The sequence below is a fragment of the Rhodnius prolixus genome, unplaced genomic scaffold (genome assembly GCF_049639745.1).
Source record: "Rhodnius prolixus isolate KJV_2025 unplaced genomic scaffold, Rpr scaffold_7, whole genome shotgun sequence".
Taxonomy (NCBI): Eukaryota; Metazoa; Arthropoda; class Insecta; order Hemiptera; family Reduviidae; genus Rhodnius; species Rhodnius prolixus.
Window position 1 is genome coordinate 13,888,044 of NW_027411582.1, and position 14,459 is coordinate 13,902,502.

Sequence of the window (14,459 nt, forward strand, 5' to 3'; positions counted from 1 at the left end):
AAAATAATAATCATTCAGGTTTTGCAGCAAGGAACTAGGAAAGTTTTTGCAGCAAGGAACTAGGAAAGTTTTTGCAGCAAGGAACTAGGAAAGTTTTTGCTATAAGGCGCTAATGACTTTGGCAGTTGATGCGCCGGAAAAGAAAAACTTTTCTAGAAAAATTTTGTTTTAATGCGGTAATAAAAAAAAAGTTCCAAATTTCAAAATTTAATACTGAGATTATTGTGATAAAAAATAGATTCTGGTGAAGTAAAAAGTTGGAACATATCTAGGATATCGACCTAGACAGTGAACAGCTGTGAGCATAGACACCCAGGTATACGTAGCTTCGTAGCAGACTCGGCCCATAACCTGTGTCTATACTTTTCAAAGTATATTTATCTTGATATTTCTTTATCTAGGATTAATTTCTATATCTAATTCCCTTTCAAATTTCTTCTAAACTATATCTTTCCCCACGGCCATCGTGATATAATTCTTTCAAAAACCTAGGCAAAAACTCACACGTTGAATTAGAATAATTGGCCTAAAATTATCTACTTAATATAGTAACATCTCTAGCTAGATAAAAGGGAAAATTTCAGTCTAATAGAAATGATAGCAAAATAAAGTTAGAAACAATCTATATCAATTAAAAAATAGAATAAAACAATACAAAATTGTTTAATTAAATAAAATAGTGTATAAAAGATTAATTGCTACAATATTATAATGCTACATAAAACTGTAATCACAGTTAATTATATACACATTACGCATTTAGATAGTTCGCAATATTAACATTTCTTTTAAATTTATTGTCTTTAATAGGTAATCTAAGACATCAAACATGTTGCAACATGCGGACACTTGACCCGGACGACCTTCTATTTTTATTAGACTTTTATTACAGTTATTTATTTCTATTCGTCTATTACTTTCATATCCTGTTTGTAGAGCTATGGAAGTTTCGAAGGAATTGTTTTTTGTTTTTTGTTTTAATTGCCGATGTTTGATTTTACAATCATCTTTATTTATTAAATAATATTACAAATAATTCGTTTTAAAGAATATTTTCTTAGGCTAAATCACCATCAACAACGTAAAGGACCTTTTTTTCCTGCCAAAGTCTATCGCTTACGTAATCTGGGTCTTATCTTTTTTGAGTTCTACATCGTTTAGTCCAGGGGTGAGCAACCTTTTTAATCAATTTAATTTTTTTTTTTTTTTTGGCGGGCCGCACATAGATTAACTCTTATTAATAATTTACGAAACTTCGAACGAAACGCATCGCGTCCGTATTGCATGTTTGAACAAGTCACCGACAAGTGTGTATCTCGTCACAAAAAAAAATCGCGCAGACGCGGCGCGTTCGTATTGCATGTTTAAAAACGTCGTCGACAAGTAACTCGCCATAAAAAAATATTTCGGTTTAGTATGTACTACCATTTTATTATATATTGATGGGAGAAAGTCGATAAAATAAATTCAATTTTAGAAATGCTTGGCGGGCCGCGTGTTGCTCATCCTTGGTTTAGTCCAATCTAATCTATCTAGCTGTTATGATGTAAATTTCTTTAGTTTGGTTGTGTCCATTGGTTTGCAGGGTCTATTTTATTGTCCTACATAAAAGCTGACCCTTGAATGGAAATAACTTCATACCATTTTGTACGTTTTATGCCCCCCAAAAAAAGGGTAGCCCTTATTTGAAAATAGGAAAGCAGAATAAAGAGTTGGGCAAAATGTTGAGTCGCGGCTAATATTTTCAGTCATGACTGAAATAGCGATTAAACAATTAGTCGTGACTAATTGGTCATGACTAAATCAATCGTGGTCACATTTAATCATGATAAAATTAGTCTTAGGCGTGACTAAATAAAATAATCATGATTAACATTAGTCGTGCATTAGTCGCGACTAACTAGTCATGACTAAATCAATCGTGGTCACATTTAATCATGATAAAATTAGTCTTAGGCGTGACTAAATAAAATAATCATGATTAACATAAGTCATGAATTAGTCGTGAATAATTAGTCATGACTAAATCAATCGTGGTCACATTTAATCATGATTAAATTAAATTAGTAGGCGTGACTAAATAAAATAATCATGATTAAACATTAGTCGTGAATTAGTCGCGACTAACTAGTCATGACTAAATCAATCGTGGTCACATTTAATCATGATAAAATTAGTCATAGGCGTGACTAAATAAAATAATCATGATTAAACATTAGTCGTGAATTAGTCGAGATTAATTTTTTTCAATCACAAATCGGAAAGTTTTTTTAATGTTTTTAACCAAATTTACCACCAACCATATATGGTTATCAAGATTTAGTGCACTTCCAAACCAACCTTGATACGCAAACTGGTGGTTTTAATTGCCACCTGATTTAAGGTATGGATGAACTTAACTACTTTCTTGTTACGAAGATTTTTGAAGATGCAACCAAATGGTTAAATAAATATTCTAAGATTCACATAGTTTCCTAGTAAAATAACAGCGAGATCTATTTGGTAAAAACAAAATTGTTCTTTTTCAAGAGATATATTTCTTTTTATGATTTAGATCAATTTCAAAAACTTGGCCTGAGACTGTCGAAGCTGCCTTTAGCCAGCAGTTAAATCAAGTAATAATTTCTTTGAGGAGAGTGTGTAGTCCAAGAATTATTTACTAGCGTTGTATGGGCAGATGTATCCTTAAGGATGAACCCGGTTTATTTACCAGCCTTGAATTTAGAGTAGACAGTGAAACAGGTACACAGTGATGCTGCCGAGATTCCTCTAAAACCAGATGGACCACTTTCCCCACAAACTAATTCAATTTTTCTTATCTTTTAATTAGTTTAGAAATCTTTCTTGTGTTTTCCTCCATCTTATATTTATTTAAACTAGTTTCTTCCATTTCAACTTCTAGTCATGTGTTTTCTTGATTAGATTACCGTCATAAGTTAGTGATGATGTTATTCGTGCTGAATTATGAGGTTTTTGTTTTACTTAAATGAAGATGATCTTTTGAGGGGGAGACATTTATACGCCATTACAACTACAGGAGGGAACACGGCCGGTTTCCTGATGAGGTTAAGAGCCTGGATTTTAGGACCTTGGAGGTACAAAAATGTTCGTTCAAGTATTTTGGACATCTGCTAAATTTACATATTTTAGTAAATTATTTCCTTCTACGATTGTCCACGACATTTCTGATTTGGTAATCGAACATTAAACCTGTTTGAAAAAAAAAGAAAGAAAAAAACTGTTGTCAAAATTCTCACGATTTGTCGAAATTTTTCACAAAGATGGCTACAATTCAGAATTCGTAAGCTCATTGTTTGCGTAAAGAACTGTAACCTGAAAGTTGCAAGTCTAGTTTCAACATGGTTCATCTCCCTTTTCAGTCACCGATTCAATTTATTCTACTTCAATAACATTTTAAATTAATTGAAAGATATGCTAATCTACAACCACAAAAATATTAAAGTAATAATTTAGGAAATAAAGTTAAATTGAGAAAGATATACACAACAGCTTTGGGACGTAACTATTTTCTGATAATAGCAGGCGCCACGATAGCCGAGCGGTTAAGATACTAGACCCGCAAAGCTAAGTTGTATTGTTGGTTTAGTAGGATCGATTCCCCTGGTCTACGCTTTGGATTTTATTTAATGGTTAATATGACAAATTTATAGTAAAATCGCTTCCGCCTGCGACACCTAATTCGGTATTTGGACTTAAAAGCGAGCCTGCAAAAAATAGGCATTTCTCCTTAACTTCTTTTTCTGATAAAGATTAAAAATTATTCAAAATTGTCCCAAATATAATTTGAAAAAATTAGATTACGATGAAAAAAGATCTGACAATGTTACCTTTAAATAAAATAATAAATAATTAAAGACTATGGACTGGTTTTTCCAAATCTCATATAGATTTATGTCTATAAGATTTATTACAATCATTATAAACATTTTCTGAGGAAAATTCTTGTTAAGGAAATTGAGGAAAAAGGTGGAAATTAATTTCCATTTTAAAGTGTCACTCAGTGGCCATATTTCCTGCTTAATTTTAATGTGAATTTTCGCTGCGAAAATGCTATTTTTGCTATGAAAATTTGGAGATTTTTCCATATTATTTGTATCAAAAACAATTTTCTTTCATAAACTGCTTTAAGGAAAATCATGTAGATTACGAGCATGAATTTTGCACATAAATTGATTACAATTTTACATTTTTTCGCTTATAAGTATATTTTGATGCCAATATGTAATAACAAGAACAATTCTTGCTAGGTAATAGCTGATATATTTTGTTTAAATCATTTAATGGTGATAGACTTGAATAATTTTTGCCTGAATATCTCACTTCGTTAGATAACCAAAATTTTGATTTTGTTGAGGCAATAAAGGAGTTTGAGTAGTAAAGTTCGACAGAATCGCTCTACATCCTCAAAAAATAAGTGAATAAAGTAAAAAAGAAAACATCCATTTTCTGATGCCCTAAAATGGAAACAGAAACCCAAAAAAGAATCTTAAAAAATAAATGCACGAATAAAAACACGTATTAGTAGTTCTCCTAGATGACACAAATTGTAAGAGTCTTAATGATGCTGACAAAAGAAGCCTTCTAGATTGTTATCAGTGTTGACAATTGGTATAAATGTCTGTCTGAATATATAGAAGATCGAGCCTACTCACATCCGCCTCCTCTATAACTCGTACAAAACTATAAACTTCCGGCTAAACAACGTAACTAATCAAAACTGTTTTTATATTACTATTATTCCGTTTAAAACTATTTCCTTTTCTTGCCTGTTTTATTATTAAAACTATAAATAATAAACTTTATATAAAAAAAAATTAATCTTTTTTCTCCTATTTCGTAAAAATTGGTACCAGAATTATTTAAGAGAAAACTGAATTAATATTCACATAGTAAACTGCGTCTTTAAGCAATTCTTTTCAGGATAGGGCAGTGAATAAGTACAACCTTTATCTAGAGTACCACCTAAAAACTACTTAATTTTTTGGGGTAAACCTTTTTTATTTTTCAACATAGTCTCCTTTTAGGCTTATACACTTCGTCCAACGGTGCTCTAGTTTGTTGATCCCTTCCGAATAATAGGATTTGTCCAAGTCTGAAAAATAGCCATTCGTTTCTGCAATCACCTCCTCGTTTGAATAAAATCTTTTTCCCGCCAGCCATTTCTTCATATTGGGGAACAAATAGTAGTCCGAGGGAGCCAAGTCTGGAGAATAGGGGGGATGTGAAACGAGTTGGAACCCTATTTCCATTAATTTTGCGACCACAACTGCTGAGGTGTGAGCTGGTGCGATGTCGTGATGGAAAAGGACTTTTTTGTGGGCCAATCGTGGGCGTTTTTCTTGCAGCTCGGTTTTCAAACGGTCCAATAACGATGAATAATATGCACCTGTAATAGGTTTACCCTTTTCCAGATAGTCGATGAGGATTATTCCTTGCGAATCCCAAAAGACAGTCGCCATAATCTTTCCGGCCGAAGGAACGGTCTTCGCCTTTTTTGGCGCTGATTCCCCCTTGGTAACCCATTGTTTAGATTGTTCTTTGGTCTCAGGAGTGTAGTGATGTATCCATGTTTCACCCACAGTGACGAAACGACGCTTAAAGTCCTGCGGATTCTTCTGGAACAGCTGCAAACCGTCCTTGCAACACTTCACACGATTTCGTTTTTGGTCAAGCGTGGGCAATCGCGGCACCCATCTTGCGGATAGCTTTGTCATGTCCAAATGTTGATGCAAAATATTATGTACCCGTTCATTCGAGATGCCCACAGCACTAGCAATCTCACGCACCTTCACTCTTCTGTCATCATATCACCATATCATGGATTTTATCAATGATTTCTGGAGTAGTAACCTCAACAGGGCGTCCAGAACGTTCAGCGTCACTTGTGCCCATATGGCCACTCCGAAAATTTTGAAACCACTTATAAACTGTTCTAATTGAAGGTGCAGAGTCACCATAATGTTTATCAAGCTTCTCTTTAGTCTCCTCAGGCGTTTTGCCTTTCATAAAGTAGTGTTTAATCAACACACGAAATTCTTTTTCGTCCATTTTTTGAAAATCACTCGACTTCCTCGATTCAAACGAATGCCAAACACAAAGAAATAGACCGATCTGGCTGAAACTTGGTGTGTGTTCTTCCAAGAGATGCTACTAACTAAACATAACCTCGATACGCGCCAGTAGTGCTATCTCTCTGACTTTGCACGGACTTTTCAAACGACCCTCGTAATTTTTACTTGAAAACGGATCTATCGATTTTAATTAAAAAATTAGCGTAATGTTAATATAACATAGTTTATGATATAAACAGTTGTAATTTCAATTAAATTTTAGAATTTTAAAAAATAGCGAAATATTTTGAACATTGTCACAATTTTTTCAAGCAAGAAAATATGCATTTTTACCTCATAATCCTGGGCTGCATAAAACAGGACACTGGATGCACTGCTAAAACTGCAATTCCAGAACCTGTAAAAAGAAAAACTAATTCAAACAATGTTATTTTATAATAAGGAAATTTTCCCACAATTTTTTTGCGTTTTTTTTTTTTTTGCGGGAAGTAGAATGTATTTTCTTCATGCTGTGAGTGATATGTCAGACAATATTTTGAAAATACTTCGCAAAATAATAAAGCTAAAAACAGAAGTTTTTATGCATATATAAATTTTTAAAGTAAAGATCTCCTGCAAAGCACCTCAGGGATGTTTGATTTTTCATTTCATAATTAATCATAATCTCATATTTTTTCCTATAATTATATAAATTTTCTCAAGATGAAATTTTTTCCTTGTGCATTAATGTACTATTATTGGACAGATCGAGGCTTACTGTCAGATAGCTGTAAATGACAAGAAAAGTTTAAATATTCCTGGGGATAAAATACACTTTGAAAAAATTCCAGTAGCGTGCCATTGAAAATTTCACTTTTGGAGAGGGCATGTCTTCCCAAAGATCTTTTTCTTTAAATCAATTTTAATATTTGGGAACTCTCGTTACCGAGGGAATGGAAGGAATTAAAGCAAGAGTAACAATCGGAAACAAATGTTATTTTGCACTCCAGAAGCCACTTAAGTCGAGGGACAATTGACACTCTGAGCGAAGATTCTTATATATAAAACAGTAATTTGGCCAATCGTCACCTATGGCCGGTGAAGCTTGAATAATTACCAAAGAAAATGTTCAATATATGGGTAAAGAAAGTACTCAGAAGAATATACGGGACCTACCTGGGGTGGACCCTGGGAGGCAAAAAGATTGCAGAACTCCGATAGATTCTGATTCGATAGAATCAGTTGAGGCGGCAGGGATACATGTGGAGAGGATGCCAGCTGAGAGAATTATTGAAAGGTAGGAGGACTTAGAAACACGACGACGCCTACAGGAAAAGATGGCTGGATGATTTGGAGGAAGTCTTCCGAAGACACGGTGTGAGGAGATGGAGAAGGAACAATGGTAAAGAGTAGTGGAGGAACCGCAGGTCCTTTGAAGGACCAAGGATCGCCAAGGGGATAAAACACAAGCATATCAAACTAGTAACCACAAAGTACTCATCAACGAGAAACTAGCTACAACAGCAAATAAATTTTGCTGCAATTGATGGTCCTTCAAATGAGAATCTTCAAAACTCATATTCTCTACCCGATGTATCCAGTTTGTTTAGTTAATATTAATGTATTGATTCTAGGCAAGTTAATCTTAAAGTCGATGTTTATTCATAATTCCAAACCAATATTTAAAAAATAAAATTAAAAAAAATAATCACGGAATATTTCCAATCGTTTATCTTGTCTTATTTCTTAAAATCTTCTTTCTTGTCTTATTATATATAAAAAAAACAGAGAATACATTGAACTATTGTTTATCTGAATCGTTATATCAACGTTAATAATGACAACATAGTGGAGCGATCAAGAATAATTATTGTGAAGGCTGTGGCGTGACTGTCTAGGAAGCGATATTACAGCCGGTTGTAGATATGCGCGTTCTATTTTTAGATTGGATGAGTGGGCAATAGGAGCTAAGTTACAGTAACAGGAATGTAGCTCCACATTTAAGTTTAGATTTGTGTGCTCTATTAATGGCGAAGTCTCTAAAGATATTTTTTTTTTTTTTTTTACTGACAGACTAACAAAATTTATATAATTTTTTTTGAAAAATTAAAAAAATACTGCTGAAAAGCAAACATTTCATTTATAATTTTAATTCGAAACGCAATAGGATTTCATAATTCTTTTTTTGTAAGAACGAAATTTTAATGTAATTTAGCACATTAATCCTGAGTGTGTGAATTTAGCCTCCGGAAGCCTGAGGATCATCTTAATTTTAAGGAAAATTAGGCCATCACCGGATGAGTACTATATTTAAGAGGCTTCTAAGACCACGAAAAGACCATCTGGCAAAACCAGCTGGATCTAACCTGGGTCTTCGGCGATCTGAGTTCAGACTACCTTTATCATATGAGCCATTCACTGGACAACTCCATTAACTCCATAAAACCAAAAAGTGGGAGAAATGCGATGAAATAATGTACATTGTTTTTTTTTTTTGGAATTCTTTTTATTCTGTTTAACATAGTGTTAGAGTTATAATGAGGAGGTTGTCAACCAATCTTAGTGGCTATCTTTATAATAGAATGGTGCAAGTAATAGCTTATGCCAAATAGTAAGGTCGCAGCAGGAGCTAAAATTAGCTTTTCTAGAGCTGGTTGTGGCTGCTAAGGAATTTAGTTCAGAGGTTAACAAATCAAGTACATGGTCAATACAAGGAGAAGAAGAATATTCCGGTACCTATGAGTGGTGGAGTACTCTTTTGAAGGTGTGAAAGAATTTAAGCACTTGGTGGCAGTTTTAACTTCTGATAACAGTGTCTGGGAAGATCTAAGTGAGAGAATCGCAGCCGACAATAGATATCTCTGGGCGCTGCAGCCAGATTTCTAAAGGAAATGCTTGTCTCGAGCAGTAGAAATAAGAATCTACCAGACGACACTGCGTCCAATCGTTACCTCAAGTTCGGAAGCATGGGTATTAACCAAAATGGGCGAACAAAGGTTGTGCAGGTAGGAAAGAAAAGTATTAAGAAGAATTTTCAGATCTGTAAGGACGCAAGATGGCTATAAAATCAGGATGATCGAAAGGTCGTTGAACTGTTCGGTGAGCCATATATAGTAGCCGCTATTATAGTCTGGTAGACTGCGATGGCTGGGACATTAGCAACGGATGGAAGAGACAAGAGGTCCTAGGAAAGCGCTGTATGGACACCGTAGTGGAGAAAGACCGAGGGGTAGGTCCCGACTAGGATGGTTGAGCGATGTACAGGACGATTTGGAGGCCCTTGGTCAGCAGAGATGGAGAACGTCGGCCAGAGAAAGAGATAGGTGGAGAGCAGTGGTGGCTGAGGACCGGGTCCTTCATGGACCGTTATAGCCCTAGAGTAAGTAAGTTTATAAGTTCAAATAAATTTACTGCTATCATTCAGCGACTGTCACTGAATTTGAGTTGAATTATTGCAACGATTTCCATCAGAGCACGGAGTTGAATCAAAATGGCTTCTGAAATAAATTATTTATTTGTTCAATGGCCCCCAAAAAAATTGCCGTTTAATGGTGGTTGATCTTTACTATTTGGGAAATTTACTATAAATATAAAAAGCTATGTCTGGAACCAAGTGCTTCGGCACTTAAATTTAAGATATTTCCAAAAAATCGATTTGTGTAGTGAACAAATTCACAAATGGTGCATTACACAGAGATTTTTTCGCTTCTAAGATCTCTTAGGGAATAACATTGGCCAGAATATTATAGTATGACTTAGTAAAGCTTCTATCGTGATCCTTCCTCGAGCGGAGTTCCTCTAATAAAAAAGAAGAAAAATCCTTAAAGGATCGGGAAGTAGATAAAGAAAGGACTTGCATTATAGTCAGGATAATAGTCAGGAACAGTGCAACTTTTCGAGGAGTTAGGCGATTTGTAAGGGAAAACTAGTAGTATCGTATCGGACTGTTTTTCTACCAATTTTTCTGAATGAAAAACAACAGAATTTCCCTAATAATAGTTCTCAGAACTTAGAACGCCATTATTTTTCAAAACAATTAAATTCCAACACTAACATTAACTTTTGCATAATGGAAGAGATTTCCCATTTTTATTGTATTTTTTTTTGTTTTTTCTCCAGCTAAATAATTTTAATACAGTCTCTGGCAAAATGGAACAGTTTGCGGTTTCAAGAACAGTACACTGTAAAATTTGAATATATATATATATATATATATATATGAAGTGTAACGTATAGCGTGGTTAGGGAGCGGAGTAATATGGCGCCTAGTATACGCTACGATACCCTTCCACTCGGTTATCTCACGCAATCCCTAGTAAGTTTAATAGTCGACCTAAATAAATAGGGTGTCCCCCGTAAGGTTAAATGGATTTAATATTAATTTTCCTTAATCGGTAGAGGGGAGATGAAGGTAAAACATGGTAGTTTAGGAAATGTATCTTGGGTGGACACTCACAAGACTATTTCTGACTGTATTTTGGTAAAGTTACACGAGTGGCTTAAAATCATGAACTTCTTTGGCTTTGACCAATCACGAGGCCATCTTCTCTTCAATCTCCTTAGAGGATTACCTGGTAATGTGGAGGAAGGTAGGTGTTCTATGAGAGGGCTAGGATGAGTAAAGGGAATGAAATTTGAGAAAACGAGTGTTTTAGCAAGATCTGTAATGAAAGGGATTTTGAGGTCATTATGGATGGTGAGGTTAGATACATAGAACGGAGCTAAGAAGTTTTCGAAGTATTTTTGGACTGTAATGTCTGGAGGCGTAGTGAGTTGGAACGCTTAGTCGATCCCCCATCTTCGATGCCGTATGACCAAAAAGGTCGCAGTAACAGTAGATATAAGAGTAGGTTAAGTTTCGAACGTTTGTCAAGTAGTCTGGCGAGAAGTTTTGTAGCGTTGGTTAGTTTCTTGTTTTTCAGTCTAGTATGGGGATTCCATGTCAACCGTTTGTCTAGGTGCAATCCAAGGTAGCGTACTTTATCCACAGTTGGTATAGGAGTTTGGTTCAAGATGATGGGAGGTAGGATTTTACGTCTGAGAGTAAATACTATACATTTTGATTTAGTAATGTGTGTTTGTAGAGCTCGTGTAGCGATAAGAGGATCGGAATGAGGAGAAAAGATTGCAGTATCGTCAGCAAAGGTGGAGAGGATGTTATATCTGTTGTATTATAAGGAGTAAAGAAGAGGACCTAGGTCACTGCCCTGAGGAACACCAGCTCGAGCTAGATGGATATCAGAGTCTGCTGCTCAACAGTTGACTCTGAAATATCGATCTTTTAGGTAGGATTTGAGGATGAGGTAGTAAGTATGAGGAAGAATCTCCCTCAGCTTAAACAGTAGCCCCTCGTGCCACACCCTGTCGAACGCCTGAGCGACGTCAAAAACCTCAATTTAAAAAAAAAATTCTGGGATACGCCCCTGACTTCAAGTAAAGAGTAATCTCTGACTCCCCTAGTTTAAGTAACATCATAAACATCATATATCGCATACGCAGTTTTCTAAAACTGCATTACAAATAGTTTTTAGGTAATCCGTGACCCAAAATTGTCGAGAATCTAATCAGTACCAATAAATTAACCAAAAATTAAAAAAAAAAAAAAATCAAATAAATAAAGTGAAAACAGAAATGAGAAAACTGCATGTAAGAGAAAACACAAACACACACACACACACCCACAAACTTATATGCGCAAAATGCACACAGACTTTTTTAATAATTAGTAAGTGTCACGCAAATATTTCGTGACCTCACAATATTGGGTCAACTGTTTCATATCACCTATTTAAGGCCCTTACAGTTTTAATCCTAGCGTGTACATATTTAATGCAAAAAAAAAATACATAAATTAATTTATTCTTTATTATTTCCGTACATTATTTTGAAATTATATTAATCTCCCCTGATAATAAAGAAAAGAAAAAGTTTTTTTGTTTCGGTAAAAGGGAGCTGCTTGATACCGATATTGTTCAAGATCTTTGTGAACTATTGTTTTTTCATAGTAGAAGTATAGGAGTAACCGCAGAATGGGCACTTTGGGGCACTATACATTGCATTTAGCCGACAGAAATCGATCACATTCGGCTTGTTAGAAATAAAAGAGAAAAAAAGTCGTGTGAGTGTGCTAAGTAGGAGTTAAATATTAAATAAAGTTAATATTTAAGGTCAATAGGGCCGAAAATTGCCGACAAAAACCGATCGCATTCGGCTTGTTACAAATGAAAGAGAAAAAAAGTCGTGTGAGTGTGCTCAGCAGGAGTTAAATATTAAATAAAGTTAATATATACGGTCAATTGGACCGAAAATTGCCGACAAGAACCGAACACATTCGGCTTGTTACAAATGAAAAAAGAAAAAAAGTCGTGTGAGTGTGCTCAGCAGGAAATAATATTAAATAAAGTTAATATTTATGGTCAATTGGACCGAAAATTGCCGACTAAAACCGATCGCATTCGGCTTGTTGGAAATAACAAGAGAAAAAAGTCGTGTGAGTGTGCTCAGTAGGAATTAAAAGTATTAAATAGTTAATATTTAGTCAATTGGACCGAAAATTGCCGACTAAAACCGATCGCATTCGGCTTGTTGGAAATAACAAGAGAAAAAAGTCGTGAGAGTGTGCTCAGTAGGAATTAAAAGTATTAAATAGTTAATATTTAGTCAATTGGGCCGAAAATTGCCGACAAAAGCCGATCGCATTCGGCTTGTTAGAGAGAAGAGAGAGAAATGTGATGTTAAAAACACGGCTAAGGTTGGATGGGTTAGAGATTTAGTAATTCTTAGAATTCTCCTCTTTTTTCCAGCTAATTTGAGGTTTTCTAACCCATCGGTCTTTGATGGCTTAGATTTGGACTGAATTTAACTCTCTGTAGTCAGTTTATCCTCTATATCTTAGTTACGGAAAATCACACAAACTTCAAATTTGGTATTTCATTCAAGTACCACCAACAGAAGTTGCCATAAATTTTTGATCAAAATAGCTTTACCGGAAGTACCACTTTACTGAATAGATTTTTCACTTTTTTAACTTTTTCTCAAAAACCGCTCGTCCGATTTTCTTTAAACTTGGTATAATTATAGCTCACAATTAGCTCTATAACTTTTATCTAAAATATTTTTCTGTAATAATCCGATTAAGGGCACTTTTGGTGGAGGGAGGGGAAATACATCCGGTAGAATGCCAGTTCCCTGTAATATATGGACTTACTTCCTATTAAACATTGATTGGGATTAAATGTGAAATAAAAATTCTGTATTTAAAGATAATTGGTCAACCGGAAATACTATATCACCGTTTCAAAATCCATTTTACAGTTTTTCAAGTGTTCTTATAGTAACTACTGATGTCTTTTGAACTAGATGAACTTATAGCACACAAATTGTACCACAGGTTTTGTTATAAACATTTTTTCTGAAATACTGCGTGTATAGCACTTTTTTTGGGAGGGGAAGAAGGGATTGATGGCAATGCTTCTGAAGTTCCATTTACTGTAATGCATGGATTTACCTCCCGTTAAATATTAATTACAATTTAAAGAATAATCCATAATCAAAGAGTATCGTCAACGGAACTTCGTCTTTATTGAATAGATTTTTCAAATTGTACTCTTCCCTATTCTAAGGGTGGGTATTGTGCAGATTTTAGATTTTGTGTATTACAGGAAACTTTTTAATTTTGAGATGTGCTGACCATACTGAACACAGAAAGAGGGGACAAAGACAATTTCGAAACCTCTTTTCTCTTTGTTCTACTGTGGCCAAATCCTTCATAGTTGTTGACGATAACTCTGCCCTATTGCAGGACTTCCTTTATAGAATGATAAGAGCAAGTGAACAGCAAACGGTCTTTACATTAATTACAAAATTGCTCACACCTTTACCAATTCAGAAAATGGATCCCTTAATATAGTAAGTAAAGAAAAAAAAAACAACAACAAAAAAAAATTCATATCCCCAGTTACTCGCGTGTTATTGTTGACCCATATAATAGATGCTGTTAGATTTCTGTTCAATTACCAGAATTACAGGCTACCCGACCCAAAGTCTAGATGGCTCGAAACAACTCGGGCACCCATCTATTACTTATAGTGTAGTTGTATTTTACCTCCGCTTACCGCAGTAATCTAATAGCTGCCCTATGATTACTAGCTTGTCTATATATATAACCATCACACTATCTCTTTTTATTTCTTACTATTAACCCACCCATAAATCTTTATACGTGTGATGTCAGCTTCCCGTCTGTGTGACATCGTATTGTCTACAGTTTACAATGTTACCCACGTAATTGTGGGCCAAGTCCTGACAAAATACACTTTTCAACTTTTGAAGCTACTTTTTAAAGATTAAAAATAAAAGACTGAGTATACAGGGTGAACCAGTAAGTAT

At 34.8% G+C, this 14,459-nt stretch overlaps 1 long non-coding RNA gene across 6 annotated transcripts in view; it reads right to left on the reverse strand.

Moving 5' to 3' along the window:
- LOC141447031 (uncharacterized) overlaps window positions 1-14,459 on the reverse strand; it is a 71,431-nt gene that overhangs the window by 21,359 nt on the left and 35,613 nt on the right. For all 6 annotated transcript variants that reach the window (XR_012454083.1, XR_012454084.1, XR_012454085.1 and 3 more), the window contains one exon: window positions 6,426-6,489. This is a non-coding gene — a long non-coding RNA (uncharacterized lncRNA). The remainder of the gene's footprint in view (window positions 1-6,425; window positions 6,490-14,459) is intronic.